The sequence below is a fragment of the Phyllobates terribilis genome, unplaced genomic scaffold (genome assembly GCF_046119375.1).
Source record: "Phyllobates terribilis strain yellow unplaced genomic scaffold, ASM4611937v1 Scaffold_353__1_contigs__length_1967111, whole genome shotgun sequence".
NCBI lineage: Eukaryota > Metazoa > Chordata > Amphibia > Anura > Dendrobatidae > Phyllobates > Phyllobates terribilis.
The window spans coordinates 1,784,105-1,806,615 of NW_027363113.1; the positions used below are offsets into that span (position 1 = coordinate 1,784,105).

The 22,511-nt window shown below is 45.5% G+C and overlaps 1 long non-coding RNA gene across 2 annotated transcripts in view; it reads right to left on the reverse strand.

Annotated features, from left to right (window-relative positions):
* Window positions 1-503: 503 nt before the first annotated feature.
* Window positions 504-22,511, reverse strand: part of LOC141222266 (uncharacterized) — a 50,570-nt gene continuing 28,562 nt past the window's right edge. For both annotated transcript variants that reach the window (XR_012290091.1, XR_012290090.1), the window contains exons 3-4: window positions 2,183-2,314; window positions 504-1,324 (exon numbers count right to left, since the gene is read on the reverse strand). This is a non-coding gene — a long non-coding RNA (uncharacterized lncRNA). The remainder of the gene's footprint in view (window positions 1,325-2,182; window positions 2,315-22,511) is intronic.

Genomic DNA, 22,511 nt, shown 5'->3' on the forward strand with positions numbered 1-22,511 from the left:
CGGGCTCAACTCTGTATTCAGGCTTGCACTAACTGAACTCTCCAGAGGAATTGCGGAGTCACTGAGCTCCACTGCAGACTGCCCTGTTTCTGTGTCTCACTCTGCAGGAACTGACTGCCTGGCTCCACCTTCCCTTCTTTATATATCCCTAACAGCTCCCTCTGGTGGTCTGAGGTGGAAGGTGGAGATGTGTGAATGGTTATGGGGGCCTCTTGTGGAGGAATCCGTCAATACACCCTTCTAGGATCTGTGATACCAAGCACAGCTGGGCTTCACACAGGGTCTGGACTTATAAAGAGGGGAAGAGGGAGGAAGAAGAGGATTATTGGGTGAAAGCCAGGAGGAGAGGAGAAAAAGAACATGGGACACACAATTTAACCCCTTCAGCAGGGCACAGCAGTCAAGGGGCATTCAATTAAAGATTGACGTGCCCTGCAGACTGCTGAGACCCAACAACAATATTTCCTCAAAAAGTCCCATGGAATAACGACAACACACAGATCTTAACCAAAACTCCTTTTAATGGGTAGAAGTCGGTCACAGCCAAAAAGGACATGCTCAGTATTTAACCGGTATAAAACTCGGTTAAGGCACTATTGGCCAGCTGAAACGGGTGCAAATCCATATGCCACAGCTGGACTCCCAGCGCAAGTCAGACTTCGTCCCGGAAAAAAACATCAAGATGGAGAAAATGACCGCTAAGGAGGAGCGGAGTATTTATACTGCGCTCCGCCCCCCACCCATTTGGTAAAAAGCTTGTTCTATGCTATCCTGGAGACCGGAGAGAAAAATATCCAGCCCTATTTCCGTCAGATGGACTCCATCGGGTAGCATAAGACTGGAATTGTCTCCCTCAAGTTGGTGATGCCTCATGACCACTCCGGCCTTAAAACGGATAAAGCGGGACAAGCGGGCATTAAGCGTGCATTAAGCGTGCGCACAGAACGTTCAACTGCCGCCACATCTCTCGCGCCCTGCCATGCAACACGTGACATGACCTCTGACCAAATCAGAGTAAGCTCTGGAAAAAGTCTGTGGAATTTATCCACGTCGGAGCGCATGATTGTGAGGAGTTCCGCTAGGTGAAAGGAGCAGAGATCATTCCCGCCCGCATGCAGGACTAGAATTAAGGGAGAGGAAGCAGTCTGAGCTATCCGCACCACCTCGGGAAGAACCTGAGGCCAGGTCAAGCCTCTTATTCCTCTCAAAAAAACGTTGATGCCGTGGAACCCAAGACCTCTGCCACCTGGTCGACGTTCTGCTCTTTGGGATGCCCAGAAGATGTAAGAGTGGCCCAGTATCCTCACTGTGTGTTTTACACCATCTATGAAGAGATAATAAAGTTAGTGAAGCAATAAATTCGGTCTGATGTATCTTGCAAAACAGGAGGAACGCCATCTACCAATGTGCTGGATCTCGGAGTTAGGCAAACCAGCACGGGCTGCTTCGGTAGCAGCTGCTATCCTAAAGGAGTACGTACCAAATACCTTGAGAGGAAGGCCTACGAAAGCTAAACATTTCCAAAAAAACTAGATTGAAATTGAAAAACCGTAAGAGGAGAACCATCCTCATGTGAGAAAAAGGAGTCACCAGATCGCCAGAATGATAAGTAATTATTAACAAGGGTTAAAGGACAAATAGGACCGGGGATGGTAAGAAGGGGAACCCATGAACAAATACCGGACGGGTCAATTTTCGATTTCCGAAAGTGGATACGGAGACCTCGGTCACAGGGAGTGATACCATCATACTGGAGTCCTCCTGAAGTGCGCTTGGATGGGGACACCAATTCACTAATGCGCAAAGCACCAAACCAAAAAACGCGAGTCAAAAAGCGGCAGAGAGTAGAGCAGACTTGAAAGGAGAAGAGCGGACAGCGGGAGTGGGTTGATTAGGCGGGTAAGTAAACTGAAAGAAATGGGCCGTCTGTTCTCCTGACGAGTGTGCTCCCTCCTCCAATCCATAATAGCCTGCCGAATGATGAAAACCTTAGTAACATCGTTCCAACCTAAGAGGCGAAAATAAACACCGAGATCAGATAGGCGGTTCTGTGCAACGGCTCCTGAAACACCCATGCTACGCAAGTAAAGTAAATATTCGATTGTGACCTCCAGACGGGCAGCGTCGGATGCTGCTGCTGATCTATCCCCAAATAGGTTATGCCACTCATTCCATGCCTTACCGTAAGAACGCCATGTAGATGAGGCCACTGAAGATCTCACCAACTCCATCAATCTTTCTCTACCACCTCCCACATGAGGGATGGGCATGGATGCCCCTCTGGTTTGGCTGCGGGGAAACATTCCCGGAATTTCTGCCAATCGAAACGAGAAAGAGAATCAGCAATGACATTATTTGTACCCGGAACATGGCGGGCTTAAAACCAGATGTTTAAACGTAAGCATTTTAATACCAGGAATCTGAGTAATTTGATAACCAGGGGAGATGAGGATGACAAGTGATTTATGGCGTGTACAATACTCATATTGTCAGTCCAATAACAGATCCGTTTATCCCTGAGGGATGGGCCCCATAAAGAAATGGCTGTGATGATAGGAAATAACTCTAACCAAGTAAGGTTTTTAACCCAGCCCTCAGTGCGCCAAGATTCCGGCCAAGGTTCGGCACACCATTGGTCTCCAAAAATGACACTGAAACCAGTAGATCCAGCGGCATCGGAAAAAAGGGAGAGATCCTCATTAGTCAATTCCGATGACTAAAAGAATGTATATCCATTATAGGACAAGAGGAACTCCTTCCCAACCAGCAAGTCTGCTTTCAAAGGAGGTTTTATCCGAATTCTATGATGGGGAAGCTTGATGCTTTTGGTCGAGAGGGATAAACGTCTGGAAAAATTCTCCCCATAGGCATTACTGTGCAAGCAAAGTTAAGGAGGCCTAGCATGGACTGCATTTGACATAGTGTTACTTTGAGGACAGAACAAAATCCTTCAATCTGGGACAGCAATTTTGAATTTTTTTCTGAGGGAAGGCGAAAAACCATGGCAACGGAATCAATCTCAATTCCTAAAAAGGATAGCGAAGTAGTAGCAAAAGTTTTTCCACTGGATAAGGGAACGCCAAAATACGACGCGAAAAAAATAAAATTGTCCAGCAAAAATTGACAGGACCTGGAATCTGGTGGTCCCACAAAAAGAAAATCGTCAAGATAATGGATTATAGCGGAGGAACCTGTTTCATACTTAACCACCCATTCTAGGAAAGAACCAAATAATTCAAAATAATAGCAAGAGATGGAACAACCCATGGGAAGGCAGGTAGATCTCACATCACCGTTACTTTCTGAGTAGCAACGTCTTCGGAAAGTTTATGAAGCTACATTTACAGAAAACATTGGTCCACTGGCTTTACTAAACGCCATCTACAAATTCGAGCTTCAAGATTTGGAGAGGTGTGTATTGCAAGAATTTTTATCACCCAACCACTTTGAGTAGCAGAAGGAGAGATAGCATTAGCAAACTCTCAAGAACTATCTGCATTCTACAATGACGTAACAACGGTTAAACAGCCGAGCCCTTCTGTCAATTGAACATGAGCTCGCCAGACACCTGAATATTAAAGACCTGATTAAGGATTTTTCTAACCAGCAGGTAAAACGACTGCCTGTTCCATACATGTAAATTTGCATCTTCACATCTTCTACATGTAGCCAGTTTTACATTAGTGTGTTATTGCCATGTATGTTCCCCTGTATTATGGATGAGTGTCCTAGCCTGACTGCGGGATTACTGACCCAAAGTCCTAGTATTAGACAGATGTAACAGATCAGTTAGTAATGTTTCAGTTCTGAGACCTGCACCTGACTGACCCTGCGATGCACTATCCGTACCCCAGATGGGAATACCCATTTAATATTAGGGCTCAGTTTTTAGGATAGAGCGCACTATTGTTTGTTGTTCTTGAATTTATGGAAATACATCTTTATTATTATGGTTCATTTCCTTAGATCGTGTGCAAAACTGTTTGTTGTTTTAATATGTTTTCTGACCTCACAAAATGACCTTATTTTCATTGTATTAATTGGTTATACGTTTTGTCTTTGTTTTGTTACATTATAATTTTGCACTTTACATAATTGACCAAAGGATTTAACTAAATGACTCTTATGAAAAATAGATTTAATTAGCGAAATGTTTAGTGGGAATGTTTTACAAAACTTTTATGTTAAGGGCATTGACCGTGTTCTGGTTATTCTTAACCAATGTGTGTGTGAGATGATTAAAAGGCCCTTAATGCAGAAATTCAACATAGAAATATAGTCTATTTCCCATATTTCGTATTTAGTGCCGAAGTTCAAGAAAGACCATAATACTAAGTGCCTTATCATCATCTCAAACACATTGGTAAAGAATAACCAGAAAATTGCCAATCCTTTTAATCATAGTTTAACTTTTTGGAAGAATTTACTTTAAAGTTTGTCACCCCTTATATCATAAATAATAAATAAACAGAAATTGCTTTTCTAATAGAATAACACGTCCAGAAGAGATTCCTTTTCAGCAGTCACCTCATTATCATAGCCAGCAGGATTACAATGAGAGATAACAGAATCCACCATTCACATTAGGTCGTGTCACAGCTCACCTCTTCCCCTTTCCTGCACAATGACATCTGCATGTCACTAAACATGAGAACATGTATAGAAAACTCTCCCTAGGAATTAGACTCCCATATTTTGTCTTGTGATATATATACATCCATATGTCTATTGTTCATATCTCCAAACAGGCAAGACAGCAGATTTCCATAAATGTACAGAAAACAGGATACAATAATCTGAAGTCAGAAATACAGATTATAAAAAAATTATCACAATCTGGTTTCAATTAGTTTAAAAAATGTACGTCACTCATTCCCTTAAAGAAAAATAAGCAAAATATACCTAAAAAGAATATTGGATAGTTTAAGAAATGTTTAATAGGTTAGAGTAGAGTAGGGCCCTGCCAAAAGAGTCTACCTTGTCGTGGTGGCAGGCTTAAAAAATCTTTTGGCCAAAACAAAAGCTGATGGCTGTGTATGTGATATGGTGTTCGATGGGAACTGTTTATGTGTGATTGGTGAAACCGAGGTGCAGAAGCAGAGTTTTTCCAAGAGTGGGAGGTGGGACGGTGGAAAGTTTGAGGGGTGGAGGCGGGGCTGGTGTGGAGTCTCAAGGGTGCCCGGAAATGTTGCCAGTATGGGGTGCTGAAATTCCTGGTGGCAGCCCTGCTTCAGTATGTAGCAAAAATCACAGTCTCCTACTCTCCACAGGCATGTGTTCAAAGGAGTATGTTACGGATCCGGGTGGTGGAACCTCTGTGCTGCGGTGCAAGGAGGGACCAGAGGGGCGTAAGTAGCTGTCAACTCGGACTGACCAAGGTCATACGGCGGCTCAATCGACTCCGTGACCAGGGAAGACCGAGCAGAGAGACCAGGTGCTACTCTGGGACCAACCTTGTATGAGAGCAGGTGACTCCCACGGGTCAGAAGGCAGGAACTGACCGGTACAGCAGATGAGCACGGCAGGCAGGCTGACGGGTGATCCGGGTAGGCAGACTGGCAGACACGGCAGATAACAAGCAGGAGCCTCCAGATAAGCTGACTGGTAGGCACGGTAGGTAACAGGCAGGTGCTTCCAGGTAAGCAGGCGGGCAAGGCCCATAGACAGACTGGCGGACTTGACTGTAGACAGACTGTCGGGCTGGAGAGTAGACAAGCTGGCGGACTGGACTAGTAGTCAGGCTGGCGGGCTGGACTTGTAGTCAGGTTGGCGGGCTGGACTTGTAGTCAGGCTGGCGGGCTGGACTTGTAGTCAAGCTGGCGGGCTGGACTGGTAGTCAGGCTGGCAGCAGGACCTGAGGGCTGAAGCAGAGTTTAACACACAAAGCTACAACCTTGCATGGGCACCTCCATCTTGGAGGAGGTGCCTTTTATATGAGAGGTCCTCCGGTCATTGGCCGGGGACTCCTTAGGACGGCGTGCGCGGCCCCTTTAAGAGGGCGCCCTAAGCACAATGCCCGGGAAGCTGCGCGCCGGCAGAAGCAGGAGCGCCGGAGGACGCCGGGAGGGGAGCGCGGCGGTAAGAGGGACGGCGTCTCTGCCTGTCAAGGCGCAGAGACACCGATACTACAGAGTATTGTCATGACAAGCACTGGGGTGTTCAGAAAACCTCAAGCTGTCATGACAACCCTTTGGCACCCCACAATCATGATGCAGGGACAGTTAGAACAGTGTGCCCCACCTGGACCAGTCTCTGTAAATTCTGCCATCACAGATTGTTAGCGGCATATAACAGGTTAACGGTCGCTTCCCTCCACTCGCATCTGTTAGAGGCAGATGATGGCTGAATAATGCAGCCATCATTTGTCGGCTCAGTTCCCAAGTCCACATCAAAGAACGGGACCTGGGATTTGTTATTTTTTTCTATAAACCGTTTTGGTTTTTACTTTTTTTACTTTAGTCCCTTTACAGAATGTGAACCTGGTTGAGCTTTATTGCACGATGCTGCGAGGCATGATTTACAATTACAGCTGTGGGGGCCATTGTGTGAGTTGGTTGACTAAAAGAGCCCCCTACCTTTATTTGACAACCTAGATGCCACTGATACTATAGGTTGCGGCATCAAAGGCGTTAATTAAAGATAACAGCTAGGATCACAGACATTGACTGCTCAGTTCCTGCGGGAGCCCCTCAGTGATCCAGCTGGAATGGTGCCAGCACCAGAGGTGAGTATAGCTCCTATTATTTTACTTTGTGGAAACATATTGATTGAGAAGGGTTGGTCCTAGTAGTGAACATCAGAGAGAGACTTGCGGCCTAGCCAGAAAACCCAGTGATCCCCGCTAGGGCCAGAGCTTCATAGAGAACTTACATGGAAACTCACACGACTGGGCACACCACCTTTGTGAAGAGAACATTAACGTTAAATAGTGAAAGACTTTCTCTGCTATCCCAAGCTTACTGTTATTAGTTCTACTGTTGATTTGCCTTGTTACTAACACTTTACAGTTTAAAGTATATACCGTATATACTCGAGTATAAGCCAACTGTTTCCGCACACTGAACTCATCATCTTTCCTTCATCTCGCATATCTTCCCCACCTGATCTTTCTATCACAATAAATGACATCACACTTTCCCCGGTCCCCGGAGTAACCCCTGACTCTGCCCTGTCCTTCAAACCCCACATCCAAGCTCTTGCCACCTCCTGTGGCCTCCAGCTCAAAAGTATTCCCAGAATCCATCCTTTCCTCAACCCTCAATCTATTAAACTGCTTGTTCATGCCCTCATCATCTCCCGCCTCGACTACTGCAACACCCTCCTCTGTGGCCTACCTGCTAACACTCTCGCACCCCTCCAGTCCATCCCCAACTCTGCTGCTCGACTGGTTCATCTCTCGCCTCACTATTCCTCTGCTACCCCCCTTTGCAAATACCTTCACATGCTAATAATAATAATAAAAAGTAATTTTTCATTTAACTTTGCATGAAGCCCTGTGGGTTATACAAAATTTCTGAATACGGTTTTGAATATTTTGAGGTGTATACATGACATATAGATCCCTCAAAATCTTTTCAAATGTGTAGATGGTCCTGAAAAACTGAGGGATGGGACATTTCATTGGCATACAAAATTCAAAGTACAAAAATGAGACTTTTTCTAAATATTTATCAAATTTCCGATATTTTTTATATAAATGTCTATCATATTGACCTAAATTTACCACGAACGTAAACTACAATGTGTCAAGAAAAAAATTATTACCACATAAAATGGCACATATTAGTTTAAAAAATTTGGCTTGGTCAGGAAAGTAAAAAGTACCTTAAGTGGGAAGGGGTTAAAGAGTTATTCCCAATATATGTAATAATTCTGAAGTGGAGCAGACTCCACAATACAAACTGTTTATTTTATTAAAATAAATACATTTCTTAGACCTGATGAGGCTTGTTTGGTTGCATTAAAAATCCACTTGCTTTTGAGCCGAAACATTGGCACCTGTTCACACGGGCCAATAAATACACCATTTTTTATGTAATTTTCTATTAAGTGCTACCATCTTTTTTGCTTACTTATATGCCGACACTGGGGTATCGTGTGCCGGGACCCTTGGAGCTCTCACCGCCATAAAACCTGAACGGCCGTGCAGTCCCTCCGCCTCTTATGGGACGTGCTGGTGAAGGTGCGTACGCAATGACATCATCGCGTACGCGTCTGCATAGAGGGCCAAGATGCCAGTACAGAAGTGCAGCTGCAGGGGATTATATGAGAGGTAAGTATCAATTTATTTATTTTTAATAGAATTAATTAAATGGTCTTGGGGGAGAGCTCATGATGAACTGGGAGTGGAGGTTGGGGAAAGCACTTGGAGAATAGGGAGTGGGGGAAGGGGAGAGCACATGATGAATTGGGAGTGGGGGGGGAGAGAGCACATGGTGAATTGGGGGTGGGGAGAGCAAATGATGATTTTGGAGTGGGGGTGGGGAGAGCTCATGATGAACTGAGAGTCGGGGTGGGGAGAGCACATGGAGAATTGGAAGTGGGGGGTGAGGAGAGCACAAGGTGAACTGGAATTAAGGGGTGGGGAGAGCACATGGTGAACTGGGAGTGGGGGGTGGGGAGAGCACATGGTGAATTGGGAGTGAGGAGTGGATAGAGCACATTATTAATTGGGGGTGGGGAGAGCACATGGTGGGTGGGGAGAGCAAATTATGAATTGAAGGTGGGGGGTGGAGAGAGCAAATGGTGAATTGCGAGTGGGGGATGGGGAGAGCACATGGTGAATTGGGGGTGGGGAGAGCAGATAATGATCTGGGGGGTGGGGAGAGTACATGGTGAATTGGAAGTGGGGGGTGGGGAGAGCATATGCTGAATGGGGGGGTGAGGAGAGCAAATGATGAATTGGGAGTGGTTGGGGAGAGCAAATGATTAATTGAGAGAGGTGAGTGGGGAGAGCAAATTGTGAATTGGGAGTGTGGAGAGCACATGGTGAATTGGGGGTGGGGAGAGCAAATGATGAAGTGGGGGTGGGGAGAGCAAATGGTGAATTGGGGGTGGGGAGAGCAAACGGTGAATTGGGAGTGGTGGGTGGGGAGAGCAAATGGTGCATTGGGAGTGGGGGTGGGGAGAGCTAATGGTAAATTGGGAGTGGGGAGAGAAAATGGTCAATTGGGAGGGAGCGGTAGTGAGAGCTAATGGTGAATTGGGAGTGTGGAGTGCACATGATGAATTGGGGGTGGGAAGAGCAAATGGTGAATTGGGAATAGGGGGTGGGGAGAACTAATGGTGAATGGAGCAAATAGTGAGTGGGGGGTGGGGAGAGCAAACGTTGAATTGGAAGTGGGGGTAGAGAGCAGATGGTGAATTAGGAGTGCGGGTGGGGAGAGCAAATGGTGAATTGGGAGTGGAGGGTGGGGTGAGCAAATGGTGAATTGGGAGTGGAGGGTGGGGAGAACAAATGGTGAATTGGGAGTGGGGAGAGCAAATGATGAGTTGGGAGTGGGGAGAGCAAATGGTGAATGGGGAGTGGGGATGGGGGGAGCAAATGGTGAATTGGGAGTGGGGGGTGGGGAGAGCTAGTGGTGAATTTGGAGTGGGGAGAGCTAATGGTGAATTTGGAGTGGGGAGAGCAAATGTTGAATGGGGGGTGGGGAGAGCTAATGGTGAATTGGGAGTGGGGGAGAGCAAATAATGAATTGGGAGTGGGGGAGAGCAAATGATGAATTGGGAGTGGGGGAGAATAAATGATTATGAATACAGGTTGGGAGAGAGCATGAACATGACATAATGAATTGGAGTGGAGGGGTTCATGTAAATATAATGAATTGGGGGAGCGGAAGGTACAGAGTGGGGGGTGTTGAGGATGCAGGAGTGTGACTGGTAATGAATTGGGAAAGAGTACAGGTGCTATTTAATTTATATATTTATTGGGTGGAGAAAGTGGCTATTTACAGTTAGTGGGGGGGGCCGTGGTGGATTACAATTTGTATTTGGAATGGTGGGTTGCATAATAACTAATTATATATTAATGGTGGGTGCACATCTGTATTCAGCTGCGTAATGTAGAAATTGGGGAATGTGCTCTAGATAACTGTGTGCTATTTTATGCAGAGACGAGTCCTGGCTGGAAGAAGTGAGGTCGGTCTGCGCTGGATGAAAGTGAAAAAAAGCGAAGATGAAGGACTTCAACTAGAGACGTCACTTGTGAGTCAGTGTGTTCTCTGTACAATGACACTATATACTAATGTGCAGAGCTCCTGTGTATGTCACTGGTGATCACTGTATTACCTGTACACTATACACTATATGGAGAGCTCCTGTGCATAATGTCACTGGTGATCACTGTATTACCTGTACACTATATACACAGCTCCTATGTATAATGTCACTGGTGATCACTGTATTACCTGTACACTGACACTATATACAGAGCTCCTGTGTATAATGTCACTGGTGATCACTGTATTACCTGTACACTATATACACAGCTCCTATGTATAATGTCACTGGTGATCACTGTATTACCTGTACACTGACACTATATACAGAGCTCCTGTGTATAATGTCACTGGTGATCACTGTACACCGTCTACTATGTAGAGAGCTCCTGTGTATAATGGCACTTATGGTAATATTAGTATTTTTTTTTTTTTTTATTAATGATCAGTATTGTATTATTTGGTCACTATGTGGTGGTAATATGTGGTCCGGTCATGGTGTGGCGGTATTTGTCCCTTACACTGTGTGCAGAATTATTAGGCAAGTTGTATTTTAGAGGATTATTTTTATTATTGATCAACAACTATGTTCTCAATCAACCCAAAAGACTCATAAATATCCAAGCTTAATATTTTTGGAAGTTGGAGTGTTTTTTTTTTAGATTTGGCTATCTTAGGAGGATATCTGTGTGTGCAGGTAACTATTACTGTGCAGAATTATTAGGCAACTTAATAAAAACCAAATATAATCCTATGTCAGTTGTTTATTTTCACCAGGTAAACCAATATCAGTGCACAAAATTTAGAAATAAACATTTCTGACATGCAAAAACAAAAACCAAAAAAATTAGTGATCATTATAGCCACCTTTCTTTATGATGACACTCAACAGCCTTCCATCCATAGATTCTGTCTGTTGCTTGATATGTTTTCGATCAACATTGCGTGCAGCAGCCACCACAGCCTCCCAGACACTGTTCCGAGAGGTGTACTGTTTTCACTCCCTGTAGATCTCACATTTTATGATGGACCACAGGTTCTCTATGGGGTTCAGATCAGATGAACAAGGGGGCCATGTCATTATTTTTTCTTCTTTTAGACCTTTACTGGCCAGCCACGCTGTGGAGTAGTTGGATGCATGTGAGGGAGCATTGTCCTGCATTTAAATCATGTTTTTTTTGAACGATACCGACTTCTTCCTGTACCACTGCTTGAAGAAGTTGTCTTCCAGAAAGTGGCAGTAGGTCTGAGAGTTGAGCTTCACTCCATCCTCAACCCGAAAAGGTCCCATAAGTTCATCTTTGATTATATCAGCCCATACCAGTACCCCACCTCCACCTTGCTGGCGTCTGAGTCGAAGTGGAGCTCTCTGCCCTTTACTGATCCAGCCTCTGGCCCATCCATCTGGCCCATCAAGAGTCACTCTCATTTCATCAGTCCATAAAACCTTTGAAAAATCAGTCTTAAGATATTTCTTGGCCCATTCTTGACATTTTATCTTATGTTTCTTGTTCAAAGGTGGTCGTTTTTCAGCCTTCCTTACCTTGGCCATGTCCCTGAGTATCGCACACCTTGTGCTTTTTGATACTCCAGTAACGTTGCAGCTCTGAAATATGGCAAAGCTGGTGGCGAATGGCATCTTGGCAGCTTCACGCTTGATTTTCGTCAATTCATGGGCAGTTATTTTGCGCCTTTTTTGGCCAACACGCTTCTTGCGACCCTGTTGGCTATTTGCCATGAAACGCTTGATTGTTCGGTGATCACGCTTCAAAAGTATGGAAATTTCAAGATTGCTGCATCCCTCTGCAAGACATCTCACAATTTTGGACTTTTCAGAGCCCGTCAAATCTCTCTTCTGACCCATTTTGCCAAAGGAAAGGAAGTTGCCTAATAATTAAGCACACCTTATATAGGGTGTTGATGTCATTAGTCAACACCTCTCCTCATTACAGAGATGCACATCACCAGATTTACTTAATTGGTAGTTGGCTCTCAAGCCTATGCAGCTTGGAGTAGGACAACATGTATAAAAATTATCATGTGATCAAAATACTTATTTGCCTAATAATTCTGCACACAGTGTATATGTGGTATTATTTGGTGACCATTTGGTGGTAATATGTGGTCTGGCCATGGTGTGGCGGTATTTTTTCCTTGTATGTGGTATTATTTGATCACTATGTGGTGGTAATATGTGGTCTGGCCATGGTGTGGCGGTATTTTTTCCTTGTATGTGCTATTATTTGATCACTATGTGGTGGTAATATGTGGTCTGGTCATGGTGTGGCAGTATACCTTGTATGTGGTATTATTTGGTGACTATGTGATGGTAAATTGTGGTCCGGCTATGGTGTGATGGTTTTTGTTCCTTGAATGTGATATTATTAGTCATTTTAAAAAATGTATGTGACACATTCCTTTAAAGAAAAAGAAATAAAAATATACCTAAAAAGAGTATTGGATATTTTAAGAAAGGTTTAATAGGTTAGAGTAAAGTAGGGCCCAGCCAAAAGAGTCTAACTTGTCGTGGTGGTTGATTAAAAAAATCTTTTGGCCAAAACAAAAGTTGCTGGCTATGTATGTGATATATGGTTGAGTGGGAACTGTAAATCTGTGATTGGTGAGGGCGTGGTGCAGAAGTGGAGTTTTTCCAATATTTGGTGGTGGGACTGTGGAAGTTTCGAGGGGTGGAGGTGGAGCTGGGGTGGAGCCTGGGCGGAGTCTCAAGGGAGCTTGAAAATGTTGCCAATATTGGGCCCTGAAATTCCTGGTGGCAGCCCTCTATCTATCTGTCTATCTAAATAACAAAGTAAGGCTATGTGTGTTATGATCTGCAAGAAGAAATAAGGAAAGATAGGGGAAAGCTGTCCCTACAGTAAGACTAAGCTGAATCCCTACGATGTAGCGGGCTGCCTGTTCCTAGTCAACAGACCCACTTTTTTCTTCGGCTAGTCTGAACGAAGACCTATAGAATTAAGGAAGGGCTCCTAAAGAACTAAGGACTGGGACAAAAATGGGACACTTCCTAAACAGAAATTGTTGTAGAACACAAAAGACAAATTGACAAAAAGTACTAGAGGTCCAAGAGGACCAAGCAAACTGACAGAGCTAGGCACCGAAGCACCAGGCTAGCAAAACAGTCAAACAACACTGAAGTCCAGCAAAGCCAGAAGGGCAGAGCTGGAATATATAGGCAGGTGGTCACGTGGCCACAAAACACAAGATAGCAAAAACTAACAGGAGGGTTCTAACAGAACCCCCTCTTCTATGAGGATCCTCCTGATCCTCCAGGCCCAGGCCTTTGAGGAAACCTCCTGTGGAAAGCTTTAACTAGCCTAGGAGCAGAGACATCATCCGTCCTTACCCAGGAGTAGTCTTCGGGACCGAAACCCTTCCAGGAGACAAGATACTGTAATTTCCCTCTATGCCATCTAGAATTCAAAATACGAGAAATTTCATATTCGCCGTCTTCCACCACAGGAGGAACTGTGACAGTGGCGTCCCTATTAGATACGTCAGCCTTTTTCAAGAAGGAAACATGAAATACAGGATTAATCTTCCAGGAAGTAGGGACATCCAACCTAACAGCAGGTGGGTTAACAACCTGAAGCACTTTAAATGGACCCACAAACTTAGGACCCAGTTTTTTAGAGGGAATCCTCAAACGCAGGTTCTTCAAGGACAACCAAACCATGTCACCCACAGTAAACAAAACCTCTTTACGTTTCCTGTCAAAATACTTCTTGGACTTTTTGTTAGCCTCTTGAAGGTTACAACGTACATTAGTCCAAACTCTCTCTAAATCACCGGAAAAATTCTCCTCCTCCGGCACCGCCGACCCCAATTTGGAGAAAGAACCAAAAGACGGATGTCTCCCAGTACAACAAAAAAAAAGGAGAACACCCAGCAGAGGAGGATGTATGACTGTTAAGAGCAAATTCTGCGAGAAGCAGAAACTCCGACCACACCTCTTGATTGTCCGCCACAAAGCAACGCAAAAACTGCTCAACATCCTGGTTCTTTCTTTCAGTCTGTCCATTAGACTCAGGATGATAACCAGACGAAAATGACAAATGGACTCCCAACCTGCACAAAAAGCACGCCAAAAGCAAGCCACAAACTGAGGTCCTCTATCAGAAACAATATCCGTGGGAACACCATGGAGCTTGACAATCTCCTTAACAAATGCCTTAGCGAGTGTCTTGGCGCAGGGCAACTTAATGAATGGAACCAAATGACACATCTTACTAAAACGGTCCACGACCACCCAGATGACAGTAAAACCCTCGGACACAGGAAGATCAGTAATAAAATCCATAGTGAGATGCGTCCAAGGCGCACTAGGAACATCCAGAAGGCAAAGCAACCCCGCAGCAGGAGTATGTGAAGCCTTTGACCTAGCGCACACAGTACACTGACACACTCACTTGATGACTTCCTTCTGCCATCCAGGCCACCAAAAACTGCGACTGATCAGTCTCTTAGTCTCCGAAATTCCTGGATGACCTGCCAACAGAGACTCATGACACTCCACAAACAAATCTCTCCTAAAGGCTCCAGGCACGAACAACCTCCCATGGGGAGTGTTAGATGGAGCATCATCTTGAGCTTTCAGAATCCCATTCTCCAAAACAGAGTCCAAAGCCGCCACCACAACTCCTTTCTGTAAAATGCTCTCCTCCTCCTCGGCACCGACCGTAGGAGAGAAGCTGCGAGATAAAGCATTGGCTTTAACATTCTTAGTACCAGGGAAATAGGTAACAGAAAAATGAAACCGAGAAAAAAAAAGTGCCCACCTAGCTTGACGGGCATTCAAGCGCTTGGCAGCATCCAGATAAATCAAATTCTTATGATCTGTGAAAACCTGAATAGGAAATCTAGCGCCTTCCAAAAAATGACGCCAATGTTCAAACGCGAGTTTAATAGCCAGCAGCTCCCGATTTCCAACATCATAATTCAGTTCGGTTTCCGAAAAAATTTTCGAAAAGAAGGCACAAGGATGTACTCCACCCTTGTTCTCCTGAGACAAAACTGCTCCGACCCCCACCGATGAAGCATCGACCTCGACCAAAAAAGGCTTGGTCTCATCAGGCTGCATAAGGATAGGGGCAGAACTGAACCTCTCTTTGAGATACTCAAAAACTTCAATGGCCTCAGTAGTCCACTGGGCCGTATTCGCACCTTTCCTGGTGAGATCGGTTAGAGGTTTAACAATTACAGAAAAATTCTTAATGAATTTCCTGTAATAATTGGCAAAACCCAAAAATCTCTGTATAGATTTCAAACCAATAGGCCTAGGCCATTCCTGCACAGCCTGAACCTTCACAGGGTCCATCTCAAAGCAATCGCTGGAGACAATGTAGCCCAAAAAACAAATTTTCTGCACAGCAAACTCACATTTCTCCAGATTAGCAAAGAGTGAAATATCACCCAATAACTGCAAAACTTCACGTACACTCTGCCAATGGGACTCCAGATCTGGTGAATAAATCAAAATGTCATCCAAATACACAACCACATTCTTACCAATCAGAGGTCTCAGGATGTCATTAATAGGGTTCTGAAAAAATGCAGGTGCATTGGTAAGACCAAAAGGCATCACCAGATTTTCAAAATGACCTACCGGAGTGTTAAAAGCAGTTTTCCATTCATCACCCTCCTTCACACGTAACAAATTGTATGCCCCCCGGAGATCAATTTTGGAGAACCACTTGTCTCCCACTAACTGGTTAAACAAGTCAGGAATTAACGGTAACGGGTAGGAATTGCGTACGGTAATCTTATTTCACGAAAATCCAGACATGGACATAAACCGCCGTCCTTTTTTTTAACAAAGAAGAATCCGACTGCCACAGGCGACTTAGAAGGTCTAATGTGACTAGCAACCAGGCTAGTCTCTTTGTACTCCTCCAAGGCCTTTCTTTCAGGGATAGTCAGTTTAAACAAGCGACTTTTGGGAAGAGTAGCACCCAGAACAAACTCAATGGCGCAATCATAATCCCTATGAGGAGGTAAAACTTGCGACTCCTCCAAAAAAACCCTCCAAAAATCTTGAATAGGTACAGGTAATTCCACTTTTTCCACAGCCGCAGAGCGACCATTACAACATTTATCATAGCACTTCGGACTCCAAAACTTAATCACATTAGTAGACCAGTCCAATAAAGGATTGTGCAGTTTTAACCAAGGCAATCCTAGAACAACTGGAGAGGGTAAATTATCCAAAACAACCAAGTCCAAAATTTCTTGGTGAACTCCATTGATAGTGCGAGAAAATACTGCAACCTTGTGAGTAATACAGTTCAAAGGAGTGTTATCAATTGCAACCACAGAAATAAGTGATGACAAAGGTTTGGATTTCAATTTAAGGTTTTCCAAAAACCCTTTATCAATCACATTAAGTGCTGAACCACAATCCACAAATACCTGAAATTCAATCAAATCTCCCTGCAGAGTAGTACTCCCAGAAAGAAATACTCTTGCAGAGCATAAACAAGCTATACGGGCGTAACTGACCTTTTTTTTTCTTTACTTAAATGACGCTCACAATACTTAATCAAATGGTCACCTTTACCACAATAAAGACACAATCCCTCAGCGAATCTCCAGTCTTTTTCCTGAGAGTGGAGTGACATCTCCCCAACCTCCATCGGTTCCCCGCCGTCAGTGCAGATTTTCTGGGGACTAGGACCTGACATTACAGGAGTCTTTACGTCATTGAGCCTGCACCTCAGTCTCCTGTCTATACGAACAGCTAACTGCATAGCCTCCTGCAGAGTCTCAGGTGCAGGGAATGCAATTAGCAAATCCTTAACCCTTTCACTCAGACCAGCAAGAAATAAACATCTAAGCGCCGAATCATTCCACTTAACTTCTGAAGCCCATCTCCTGATGTGTGTGAAATAATTTTCAACATCATCAGACCCCTGATTCAAACGTCTAAGTTCTGATTCAGCAGATGAGATTCGATCAGGATCGTCATATAATAGCCCCATAGCAGAAAAAAATTCTTCAACAGAATTTAAACACGGATCATTAGGCTGGAGGGAAAAGGCCCAACCCTGTGGTTCTTTGCGCAAAAGTGACATAATAAAACCAATGCGCTGTGATTCATTCCCAGAGGAACTTGGTCTCAAACGAAAATATAACAAATAAGCATTTTTAAAGGAAAAAAATCTTGCTGTTTACCATAAAAAACATCAGGCAGTCCTACCTTTGGTTCCACAAAATGCGCTCCAGGACAGCTACTCACGTGTTGCTGAAGCTCGGCCACCTCCAGAGACAATCCTTGCACGCGTTGAGCCAACTCCTGGACGGAAACCATACTGATCCCTGAATTTCTTTCCTTTTAGTTTTTTTTTTGGGCTGGACTTACTGTTGTGATCTGCAAGAAGAACTAAGGAAAGATAGGGGAAAGCTGTCCCTACAGTAAGACTAAGCTGAATCCCTACGATGTAGCGGGCTGCCTGTTCCTAGTGAACAGACCCACCTTCGTCCTCGGCTAGTCTGAACGAAGACCTATAGAATTAAGGTAGGGGTCCCTAAAGAACTAAGGACTGGGACAAAAATGGGACACCTCCTAAACAGAAATTGTTGTAGAACACAAAAGACAAACTGACAAAAAGTACTAGAGGTCCAAGAGGACCAAGCAAACAGAGAAAGGCACAGAAGCACCAGGCTAGCAAAACAGTCAAACAACACTGAAGTCCAGCAAAGCCAGAAGGGAGGAGCTGGAATATATAGGTAGATTGTCACGTGACTGCAAAACACAAGATAGCAAAAACTAACAGGAGGGTTCTAACAATGTGCCCACGATGCAGAAATGCTCCGGATTTTTCCTGAGCGTTTCTGCATCTCCCCTGGCAGAAAAAACGCATGTGGATTGTACGTGCGGATTGTACATGCGGATTGTACATGCGGATTGTACATGCGTTTTTCCTGCCAGGGACATGCGGATGTGAAGCGTTCTTCACATGCATTTCCGCATGCGGTTTGACAAGTGCTTTCCAAGCGATTTTAGCATCACTTGGAAAGTGCTTGACAACTTGGTCACACTATATAAATCCATGCAACCAGCATGGATTTATATAGTGTGACCCAAGAGAATGTCAAAAAATAAATATTTACTTACCTTCTGATGGCCCCCGGTGTCTAGCTTCACCGTCCCGGCTGCCGGCAGATCATGTTACACTGAAGGACCTGCCGACGTCAGTGTCGCGTGACCCGTCACATGACTATGACGTCAGCGCAATTCCTTCAGTCCATCGAACTGCCGGCATGAGAGGAGGAGCTCATCGGGGGCCGCCAGAAGGTAAAAAATAAATATATACTTATTTTATTCATTTTTTTTTACAATTTTCTATGGTACAAGGGTCCGGAGGAGAGTCTCCTCTTCTCTAGACCTGGGTACGATCCACACATTAGAACGCATGGAATGCGCATCTACATATACAGTGATGCGTAATCCATGCGATCTAATGCAAGTAAATGGCGGCGAAAACGCAGCACTTCCGCAAAATAATTGGTAGTGCTGCGTTTTTTTCCGCAATGATAATCCGCAGTGGAAATTTCCGCAGCATGTGCACAGCACATGCGGATTATCATTGGGGACCATGGCAGGCCTTCTACCATGCGTTTTTTAAGCGTTTCTGCAGCGTTTTTGCTGCTGCGGAAAAGTTTAAAAATGCATCGTGGGCACACATCCTTATGGAGACCAATCTCTGTGATGGGGGAAGGGCACTAAAATAGTGTATGTCCTACACAACAAACTACCTGCTTGAAGACTGAAGACCGGGACACAGAGACACCGAATACAAGAGACACAAGCAGTGTCTGACTGGTGCCAGAGACCCCCACTGTCCAACTTTAGGGCCCCACTTCTCAACTACATGCAAATGTGACATTATCCTCAATCACAAATTTATATAACCATGAACTGGGTAGATTGGTAAATGAATAAGATGCTACCTTTGTCTGCACATAGTGAGTAAAGTTTATTGTGCCAAGTACTGCTCATATAAAAGGGTGGTGGCCACTCTGCACAGGGGTCCACTGGAGGATTCTCCTGTCGGCCAGTCCAAGCCTGAGCACAGAGCTGGCACAAAAATGCTCCCATCCCATCCAAAGTTCTGGCCAGAAGTGGTCTTCAAGGAAGAATTGTAATCAAAAACAATATCTTAGTCATAGAAACAAGGGTGCCGAAAAATGTCAGCCTTGGCTATGGACTAATGAGCAAAAATGTGAAATATTTGCCGTTCACAGAAGACAGTTAGTTTGTCAAAGGGCTGGAGAGTGGAACAATATAGAGGGTCTGCAAGCAACAATGAAGTATGGTGAAGGTGTAAGGGACGAGACAAGGGGTTCCTCGTTGTGTGCACATATTACGGATTCAGCTGATGGCACCTTCAGACTATGTTCTGCCACAGTTGGTGAGACACTGGGACTCTTTAACTCCGCAAAGAAGAAGACAGACATGTTTCCGAAAATAAACTCTCATTTACTAGGTCTGGAAAAAATGTACAATGGGTAGCAGGAATAATGCTTTAAACTTTCATCTGTATAGTATGACAGAGGTTCACATTTGATGGTTGAGGACGGTGGCGCAATACTTGTGTAGAACTTTGCAAATGAACAACAAGCTCCACCGAGGGCCTTCATATTCCCAGTACAGGGCTACATGGGTCGATGTATTGCGCTGTGACCATTGTACCAGCCTGACTGATCCCATATTTCTTCACAAAGACCTCCAGGTCTGGCTAACACTGAGACTAGCTTTAAAATGATTTATTTTTCAGTGGGTGCCCCAACTTGCCTTTGGTATGGAGTACTGCTGCCACTGTTACTTGAATGCTGAAATGTATTCCCTAGTATGTCTGTGACGCGCCCCTGGGCCTGTGTCGCGCAGCGTTGCGCACGCGGGAGCTTACCCGGAGCCGGATCTGTTGAGGGTTGTAGTCTCGTGGCGGTGATCCGGTCCGTGCCCAGGGAGTCAGACTAAGCGGCGATGTTTTAGCAGTAGATGTTAGATGACTACGCCACCCGTTGAGTGCAGCCAGGGAGCTGCTGCTGCAGGGCAGACCGCTGAGGCCGGTGGTAGGATTGTGCAGCGTGATAGTATAACCCCCAACGGGAGGGGTATGGCCTCAGGGCAGCCGACGTGGATGATGGGGGTAGCAGGAACCACTCGGAGACGGTACTGTGTAGTTCAGGGTCTTTACTGGTGACAAAGATAGACCCTCCCGGAGTACTGGCTAGCGATTGGGGCCTGGTCAGTCCTTGAGCAGATGGGATCTCCCCTGGCCAGGCGGAGTTGTAGGCCTCCCAAACTAACTGTACTCTTCTGGCTACCTTGCTAGAGGCGGGTAAAAGTAGCCCACGTCCCTGAGTGTGCCGTGTGGTGCTCACCCGTATGGCCGGTGACTCGGGGCCTTCTAGTAGCTTCCGCTCCACGATGGCGGTGCTGGTCCCATGCGTGTGACCGTGCCTTCAGGTTTCTTGGCCAGAGGACCTGGAATCCCCTGCCTGACGGATTCTGCTGCTGGGCAGGAGTTAGTCCCCACAGCCTCGGACTCCGGGTCCGGTAAGAAATCTTCTCAGTCAGGGCGAGCTCTGCAGCTGCCAGCCCCTGACTCCTTGTACACTGCTCCCACAGAGCTCCTGTTGTTTCTTCCTATATTTGCTTCTTTTCTCTGCTTCTTCTCTACTCACTAACCCTGCCTCAGCCCCAGGTTTATATAGGGGAAGTTCTTCCCCTCCCAGGACTGGGCAGGAGGTGTGGCATGCATAGGATCCCTGACCAAGAGACCTCCCACCTGCTCTCAGACGTAATATCTCTATCACTGTGGCAACCAGACCCCTGGGGTGTCACATTCCCCCCTAGTGAAATTTAGTACTCCGGGACTAAACATATTTTTAGAAAAACATAACAAGGTATAAACAATAATAATACAATAAGAAAAACACATAAAGATGGTTACGGCGTGTCCGCAACCGGGTGCAGTTTTGAAGAAAACAAAGGTGTCCATTTCACCAAAACAGGGAGACGTAACCAGGTAGGGGTCTGTCTTGCCCCGAGTCCTTAACAGTCTCTAGTCCATCCTGGGTTACGCTCCAACTAATTGTACAAGGATTCCCGGAAGATCCACCAAGGACTCCTAAAAATAACTAGAAACACAAAATTATACACAAGCAACAATACACAGGTAAACATAAATAAAACAATTTATACACTTTAAATCCTCCAGCGTGCGGGTAACTGGCCTCTAGTGGCTCTGGTGGACCTACGGAGCTGACTGTCTGGCCCCGAACTACAGGGTGTAGGAGCTGTCAAGGGTAAACTGGGCAGCTGTCTACGAGTTCCCTGGCTCACTAGGGATATGGCAGGCTCACTGCAAGCAGAGGATTGATCCTCCTGGTCTGCGGGTGTGGGGTCTTCTGCCTCCTGGACCGGCTGTTCTTCCAGCTCTACCCGTTGCTCCGTAGGTGCTTGGGATGACGGTTGGAGGAAGGTGAGTACGGGTACCACAACTGCACCATTGACTTGAGTCCAAGACCGAGGGAAGTCCCCGAGCACAGTACTAACCATATCTTCCCTTTCCTCTACGGGTCGATGGTCTTCTTGTTCCTCTTCAGGGTTCCTCAGTTGTTCGGGACACTTCTTCAGGTGGTCCCGGGATACAATGGCTGTGGTTTCCCCTCCGTCTTTACTGATGGTACAGACCTTCGGGTTATCGTGGCTTGAGGGCAGTACGGTGTACGGGTCCTTCTCCCACTGGTCGTCCAACTTGTGGAGCCGTCTTTTCCTCTTTAAGACCTGCTCTCCGGGTACCAGGGGAACGGCGGGAGCATATTGGTTGTAAGTTTTCTCTTGTCTTTCCCTAGCCTGACAGAGACTTCGCTCCACGCTCTCCTGTACTTTCCGGTTCTGGTGAAGTGTCCTCGGGTGTCAGGACTCCCATTTCCAGGTCAACAGGTAACTTACCAGGTCTCGCCCTCATTAGGTAAGCCGGGGTACAGTTGGTGGAACCTACCGGGATGTGGTTGTATAGGTCCACCAGATCGGGCAACTTCTCAGGCCACAGACTGCGTTCTTCCAGAGGCAACGTTTTTAGAAGATCCATTACCACCTGGTTCATTTTTTCACAAAGTCCATTAGTTTGCGGATGGTAGGGTGTCGTCCTTATCTTCCGGCAGCCATACAGATTGCAAAATTCCTGGAAGACCTCCGCTTCAAAGGCAGGTCCCTGGTCCGTCAGCACTTGGTCCGGGTACCCGTGTGGATGGCAGAAGTGCTGC